Here is an 8,917-nt window from a genome sequence, read left to right as displayed (position 1 = left end):
AGACCCTAAGACTAGATTTGCATTGTATGACCCATGAAATGCAGCAAAAAATATACAAGGAGTCTGGGAAATTTAGCTGGTTCCATCTGTCATCTGATATGTTATAGGACAGCTGGAGTGTGGTCCTGTAATCGTTATGAACACCAGTTATCTTGCAGTAGATGTTCGTCTATGGGAAGCACAAACTAAAGTTCCACCTAAACCAAGAACTGCTATATTAAATATACTGCATAGATAGGTGATAGTTATGCGGCCTAATAAGCAAGACAATTAACAACCCTTTGATACTGAAGTATCCAAAAGAAAATGATAATTGGGGCTATGTTGGAGTTTTACATATTTTTGCTTATTTAGTTCTTAAGGTTAGCCTGCTACTTAAGAACTAATTACCTAATTCCAGATAAGAACTGTGTTTCACCAAAATAGGACACAAATTAGAATTTATGTCTGCCTCTTTGCAGCAGTCGTGTTAAATCTTAGGGGTACAGTCACACATGAACTTTATATATAATCACTACCAACCTTATACACACAACTATTCTACAGGACTCACTGCGTTATCACAGAGAACTCTTCCCTATTTTGGATCCACATTGCATTGCAACCTCTGATTTTTCTCCTAATTCACCTTGTGTTTTACATATTTGTTAAGGTTGCATGTTCTTATTCACCACATCTGCTGGTTAGAAGCCTGAGCCTTGTGGGTCCAAATGTCTGCCTACCCCATAGTAGATTCATCATTTTATAAATAGTTTTGTTTTAAAAAGATGTTTTTCTGTAATTTGTTTTGGCTTTGTTTTGAACCTCAAGCCACATTTTTGTGTTGTGTTTTTTTTTTTTTTTGGCAAAGATTTATTTATTTGGGATGCAGTTTTACAGAGAAAGAGGGAGTTGATAGAGAGATTGATCTTCATGTGCTGGTTCACTCCCTAAGTGGCCATCAGCCAAGGATGGACCAGGTTAAAACAGGAGCGTCTTGCAGGTCTCTGTGTGGGTCAGATGCTTTGTAGGTTTAAAGGAGAATAAATGATGGGATGCACATGAAAGTCACATTTTTTCCATTCCTCCCACCTGGTTCTGGGCTACTTCTTATGCGGAATTACAAAGTCCTGGTATGCTGTAGTCTGTCGCTCTATATGTTTGTACCTTTAGGAATCTGTTGGGATCTTTTTTTTTTAAACAACTCAATGTTAAAAAACATTGTCTCAGAATGTAACTTGTACACATGAAATCCTTCAATATTAGGTGTTTTTATACAGTAAGTGTTGCTGAAGCACCCTGTGAAGATATAATATTGCATCTATGAATGTGCCAGAGAGTGGAAGCTTTTTCACCACCTAAGAAAAACATTTAGGAGAAGGGTGAGTAGTCCGTCAGCCAGCAGATGCGGCCCCGGGTCATCTCGATGCCACAGCTCGCTGCAGCAAGGCTCTGGTCCTTAGGGTGCAGTAGGCATGGCACAGGTCTGAGCAAGGTTCACACCCGTCTCAGGCTGCCTGCTCACTGCTACATGATTGAGCTCTCCTCTGTTCTGTGTTAGAACCGCAGAATGTTGGTGCTCAGATGTAGGTACTGTGATTGGAAGCAAAGGGGAATGGAGCAGCATCAGTGTCTCGTGTGTACACGAGCTGGAGGAGACAGGAAGCACTGCACGGTGTCTGTCAGCTTTCTACTCCTGCAGTGCACGATTGTACTTCAGTGTTCAAATGCCCTTTTTCGCACCTTCCCAAAAGTTAAAATGTAGCAAATATGTGTAAAAATAAAGTTGTAGCAGAACAAAATCTAAACAAATGAGCACTATTAAATTCATGACTTGTGTTTTGAATACTGACAATCCATTGTTTGTTTTCAAGTTTATTTATGGGGTAGTTCTAGTAACATTTTTATGGAGTTATTTTCTGAATTGTGACAAATGGTTTATAAACGTATCATCAAGTGTTTGTAAAACAAACCATATATAAACTATGTAATGATAAATAACGAAGTTGAAGCAGTTATGGCTTTTACTTTTTTTACTTACTGTAAAGCAAAGGACGGCTAGATTGGGGCAAAGGGTAAAAGATGCCACTTGTGCAGTGACGACTTCTTATATTAGGGGACTGGTTCCAAACCAAGTTATTTTCATTCAGCCTTCGGCTAATGCATCTAGGAAGGCAGTGGATGATGTCTCAAGTCATTTTTTAAAAAAATTCATTTATTTTTATTTTGAAATGCAGATTTCTACAACAGCCAGAACTGAGCTGATCTGAAGCAGGGAGCTTCTGGATCTCCCACATGAGTGTAGGGGTTAAAGGCCTTCAGCTGTGCTCCACTGCTTTCCCAGATGGTCAGCAGTGAGCTGGATCAGAAGTGGAGCAGCCAGGACACAGACCAGCACCAGTTTGAGTGCTGATGTCTCAGGCCGAGAATCAGCCTGTTACTGCCTCTGTGCTGGTGCTGATGACTCAAATGTTTAATCCCCTGTCATTCCTGGTTTTGACCTGTCTCAGTCCTGGCTATTTTAGCTAGCTTAAGAATGTACCAGATAATGTAAGATCTCTTTGTGGCAGAAAGACAGAGGAATAACTGATTACCAACTTTGTTCTGCTATTTTTGATTTCTATTTTTATTCTCCAATATTGTGAATAGGAAAGTAATGAGGGCTATGAAAATAATGTTCATTTTCATACCTAAGTGTATATGCACGACTTAACTACACAACTACCATGTCTGCTGACAATTTCTTACTTTATAAAGCATATTTGAATGTGAATTTATATTCAAAATTCCATAGTTTAATTTTTGTTTAATTTTTACAGTTTTGCCACACAGTGGTAAATTCATAGTGATGCAGTTTGTGCATAATACTAGGTTTTTATTTTTGATAATCGGAAAGAAGACAACACTGCTGCTGTTATGTAGTTCTGAAGGAAATAATAATTGCAAACCAGATGCAAAACTTTAGTCTACTTGGAGAGAATTGGCAAAGGTTCCAGAAGTGGTGAGTGTTCTATGCCAAGTGCCTGCAATGCAGGCAGCAGTGGGCAGGAAGAGTGGACTGCACTCCCTGTGCCGGCATACGACACAGAACACAGCAAAAGGATCTGTGGAAGTAACAGACACGTTACACTCCGTGCTTTAAATCATTAAAGTTTAGAAACTTCATTGTCATTTTTAAAATTAAAGGAATCCTGCTCATGATGAACATCAATAAAATCATAGATAAGTACAAATGCCCATATGCAAACAACCCTATTGCAAAACTAGCAATGATCAGTCGAAACTTGAAATTAAAACAATGTGGGATACATAAAAATGAAAAGATAAAACGATGGGAGAAAGAAGACTGAAGTATACGTCAAGAAAATCTATATACTTGAATCTATATACTTGTGTGTGGAGAAAATGATCGCATGCTATTTAAAGGAATTCCTACTCAAAGTGCATGTGTGGATTTTTGTAAATGAGTGAAAAGCACAAAACTATGAAGACATCAGTTTTCCAGGCTGGACCAATATATTCAATACAGTCCTGTTAAAATCTCAGCAAAGCATGCTGCACACGCATATTGGGTAAGATCAAATGGGGAATTTATTTCATGTGTTATTATAAAGCTGTAATAATTAGGAGATAGTGAAGAATAGATATGGAGGTAAATGGAATGGCATGAATAGATTTAGGTGATTAATTACTTTTTTTTTTTTTGGTGCAACAGGTAATTCCTTGAAGAATGTGTAGTCTTCCCAACAAATAGTGATGGTACAAATTGATAAATATATTTAAAAGATAGGCTCTCTTTATCTGACATGCAGTCTTTCTTAAAATACTGACTAGACATCTGTGTAAATTTTAACGAGTATCAGTTCTAGAAGAATGCATACAAGAAAAGTTCTAAAAATTTCATTATTTTTACATAATGTATAACTGATAAAATACATAATGTGTACTTTGATAAAAATGCCCTATGTTCAAAACACATTGTTCAAACAATAGAAGATACATCCTTTACTCAAAGATACTGTATACAAAACATGTATCTACAGAAATTAAATACAAAATTTCTCAATAATTTGTAAGACTCAACAATAAAGTGATAAGCTCCTGAACATAAAACTGAATAACTAAATGTAGAATAATTTTTGCAGGAGTAAAAGGCACATTAGAAATTAGCATACAAATATGGCAAACATTGGTAATTATGAGATGAATGAATTGTACACTAATGTAGATTAGAGCAACAATGATATAGATGCACAATGCATTTATGATTATAATAAATAGTCTCATTTTTTTCTCAGAATGTTTATGGCATTTTACAAAGCATCTGAATATATTATTATAAAGCCTGTATTAATTTTGTTCTGCAAGGGTCTTTTTATGTATTTATCTAACTGGCATGAAATCATATATGCACATAAATCCTGTATTTTATGCATTTCTGGCTAAAACCTGTGCGAACCCAAAGTGTCCTTTCGTAGGTGAGTGGATAACTACTGTCACGGTGGTAGGGAAGCTTGAGGCAGGACAGATGAGGACACGGAAGCCCTTGAAGTGCAGAAATTGGACACAGGGAAACAAGAAAAAAGCCATGGCGTAGAGTCAGGGGTTTCCAGAGAAGAGATGTTGGCCACAGGTAAACAGCACAGAAGCAGCTAAGGGAATCCATGGCTTTAGGCAAAGGGCATTGTGGTGACCAAATGCTGCACCAAGCTTAAAACTCAGATTAGCAAAGCCAACCTAGATTGTGGACAAAGTCACTGTAGAGAGAAGAGATGGTGACCCGGGATTAGCATGGGATGCAGGCAGAGAGGAAGGAGTTACTTAAGGAAAAATGTGCTGTAAATTAAATGAATGGAGACTCATCTGCAGCTTTGAAGAGTGGATATGGATGGTTCACGGAAGATTTTTTTTTAACATAATTGTAAGGATAAACGTGGGTCACATGAGATGGTCAAGCATCAGAGGTGATGCTTGGATTGCCAGCACAAGTAACATTTGAGAGAATCAAGACCTGGCCCGGCTACAGGCCAGGGGGCTGGACACACTGGAGGCAGGTGGGGCATGAAGGTAACAGGATTTTCTGAAGGCAGAGAATGCTGCCAGTGCTTAGCAAAAACATAGTCTCGGTGGATACTTTAGAAGGCTGAAATGCAGTCGATTTTGCCTTACTCTTAGGAACTAAAGTGAATTATAAAATAGAATCAGCAATAAAATATGCAGGTAAAATAATGGCAGGTGGGCCCGGTGTGATAGACTAGTGCCTAAAGTCCTCACATTGCATGATCCCATGTGATGTCCCTATTGCTCTAGATCCCAGGCAGCTCCCCGCTTGTGGCCTGGGAGGGCAGTAGAGGACGGCCAAAGCCTTGGGGCTCTGCACTCATGTGGGAGCTAGCGCAGCTTCTTGGATCCTGGCTTTGGATCGGCTCAGTTCTGGCTGTTGTGACCACTTGAGGAGCGAATCTATGGACAGATGTTTTTCCTTGTATCTCCTCTCTCTGTAGATCTGCCTTAACAATTAAATTGATTTAAAAAAAGATGCATAGCAATGAAATAACCTAGAACTATACAAAAGAAGAAAACAAGGAAAAAAATTTGAACAATATTAACAATTAATAGAATCCAGTAAGATTCATTAAAGAAAAAAAGTTATGTAATAGATTAAAAAATTTAAGTAATATTTTACAAAGCTTATAAATTTTGAGATATTAATGGAAATCTCCAAGAAATTTAGGAATAAAATGGAAATGGGTAAAAGATAGAACAAAAGCACACAATTATGGAAATCAACTTGTCAAAACACAAATACATAGAACTTATGAAACCTAATGTAAAATATTAGTAAGTTGAACTAATATTTTAAAAATCAAAACAGCCAATGGACAAATAAATTCCACACACAAAAAAGTTCGGGTCCAAACATGCATCCCAAATTTTAAAGGAAAAAAAAAACCTAAAAAACAGGTTCCCAACTCAAGAGTGTCAATAAACAATATGTTTGAATTTCTTTTTTACAAAAGATTTATTTTTATTGGAAAGGCAGATCAAGTTTATAGAGAGAAGGACATACAGAAAGATCTTCCATCCACTGGTTCACTCCTCAGATGGCTCCATTGGCCAGAGCTGAATCAGGAGCCATGAGCCTGGGGCCCACGGATTTGGGCCATCTGCTGCTGCTTTTCTCAGGCCATCAGCAGGGACCTGAAAAGGAAGTGAAGCATCTGGGACAGGAACCCATGCCCACATGGGATCCCGGTGAATTCACCATCAGGATTTATCCCATTGAGCCTTCGTGCTGGGCACTTGAATTTCTTTTCTTAGTCCAACATTATATTGATGATACCAGACCATGGTATGAAATAAACAGAAATGCAAGGAACCACTCTTTTTATTAGTGAGAAATGAAATATTTTAAGCAAAATATTGGTAATCCAGTATAAAAACACTGTAGATACAATGAGTACAGGACAAGACTCAAAGATAGTTAACATTCAAGAAAAATTATATGCATCATTCATGTGGATTTCAGTACAAGAAAATAAATTGTTTAGATTACATGTTTTAGAACATTTAATAAAAATGAGATATCTAGTCATAAATGATAAACTTAGTAGAATACAAAAAAAAGCAATTACTCTATTAGGACTCTGCAACAAATGGTATAATTAACAGAGAGCATTGAAAGTTTGTTTTCTTGGGAACAGGCTTGCTGTTACCACCTATCTTCAACATTGTTCTGGAATTATATCCACAGAAATTGAATAACAGACAGTAAATATTGGTACAAGAATAAACTTTTATGCAGCAAAATTCAATGAATGTGAAGGAATTTTGCACACTCAGTGATAATCTAACATAATCCAAAATCAAAAACTGTTGAGAGAATTAAGCAAGATGTCCAAATACAAGAGCAAATAATATAATCAAGTGGGTTAGTCTATCAGCAAAAACAAAGTTTTAAAGAATAAAATGCAGACTAGTAAATTCATACCTATAATAAATATTAAGCTATGTGGTATCTTCAAATCTAGGAAGTCAAGTGACATAAACAGAAAAGTAACTGAGCAATATGCAGATAAGACTCAAAATCCATGAGCATTGGATAAATTTAAGGAAACCTTGTAGGATCCTAGCTGAAGCAAACATCCTGGGAAGAGGACATCAAGGAGGCAACAGCACCCCCTGCTGTCAGAAATGCCAAAACCCCCAAAAGGAGGCAGTTTCAGACCTGAGCCTACATTTTTGACCCTTTTCCCCCCCAACGTGTCCAAACCCCCTGTTACCATGCCCACGCTAGTGTTGATTCTTGTTTGCATATTCTCTGGTGTCATATGCTTATGGCCTGTGCAAAGTGTCCGACCATGAGCTGACAAGCACCAACCATTCAGAAGAAGCGTGTGGGATCTTTGCTTTTACCAGGCCTCTCTTCTGAGGGAGCCTTCTGGTTCAGCAGGAGTTTTCTTCAACACGGGAGTCATCAGAGGGATGCAGAAATTTGTGGAAGCTGGAAAGTGTTGAGTGTGTGGTGCCAGTCATCATCAGCACCCTGCAGGATGAGGGCTGGGTCAAGAGTGGGGATTTTTCTATGTAGTGATTTTGATTCAGCCCTGGGACCTCAGATCTCACCGAATCTGTGGGAGAGGATAAAGAGGGCTCAGGGAGAATCATCCATATGACTTTGGTGAGCAAAGAAGCTCTGACCTGTGGGCCGTCAGTGACTCAGTGGCTCCGGGTTCCCCTCAGTTGTGAAACTTGTACTAATGCCCACGTCCCAGACCTCAGCATCGATCCTCTGTTTCTCATAACAATATCATAAACTGAGTGAATAATAATAATAATATAATAATAATAAAGACGTTACGGCCAAGGACTTGGATGAGGGACAGTATTAGTGATGGCCTTACTGTTTGCTAAAGTTGGGGTAACACAGGGACGACTCAGAATGATTCTGGAATCGTTTCCTCTGAGTTTGTGGCACAGTTTGAAGGATTGGTGTTGATTGTTTTTGGAAAGTTTGATGGGATTTAGTCATTTAGACATCGGCTATTGACCTTTTGTTTGGAAACTTTTTATTCCTTCTTGGAGTGGGAAAATCATACTACTAATAGTTGCCTATTCTTAAATCATTTCTCTGTTTCTTCGAAATACGTTCATATAATTATTAGGGATCATGATTTTGCACACTGCCTCAGTGATAGAAGCTCTAGTAATTAAACTGCAATGAATAAAGGAACAAACGGTGGGAATTTGTAGAGGTGAATCATCCATGTGTTAAATGTGGAGGGAGAGGTGCCAGAGAACAGGCCTGCCAAAGACTCACAGGGATTGCACTCTGAGATTAGTCTATTTAAAGACTGATTTGAAAGACCAGGCAACAGAGAGTTTATGTGTCTGCTGGTGCATTTCTAAAACAGCTGCAAGAACTAGAAACCGGTTAACTCCACTTGGGTTTCCAGGCGATGGAAGCTTTATGTTCGTATACAAATACCTTAAGACCTGTCTCTAGTACGTATATCATTGCAATATATACATTAGAAAATGATTTTCTGTCATGAAATGTGATCCATGAATATATTACTAATTATTTTGAGCAAACAGTTATTTAAAGGGTCAGGGAGGGGTCCGGCATGGTGGCCTAGCGACTTAAGTCCTCACCTTGAAAGCACCGGGATCCCATACAGGCGCTGGTTCTAATCTCGGCAGCTCCACTTCCCATCCAGCTCCCTGCCTGTGGCCTGGGAAAGCAGTCGAGGACGGCCCAAAGCCTTGGGATCCTGTACCCATGTGGGAGAGCCGGAAGAGGTTCCTGGATCCCGGCTTCACATGGGCATAGCACCGGCCATTGTGCTCACTTGGGGAGTGAATCATCGGACGGAAGATCTTCCTCTCTGTCTCTCCTCCTCTCTGTATATCTGACTTTCCAATAAATAAATAAATC

This window comes from Ochotona curzoniae, unplaced genomic scaffold, assembly GCF_017591425.1.
Source record: "Ochotona curzoniae isolate NIBS_2020 unplaced genomic scaffold, NIBS_Ocur_1.0 patch302, whole genome shotgun sequence".
In the NCBI taxonomy this organism is placed as follows: domain Eukaryota; kingdom Metazoa; phylum Chordata; class Mammalia; order Lagomorpha; family Ochotonidae; genus Ochotona; species Ochotona curzoniae.
This window is presented reverse-complemented; position numbering follows the sequence as displayed.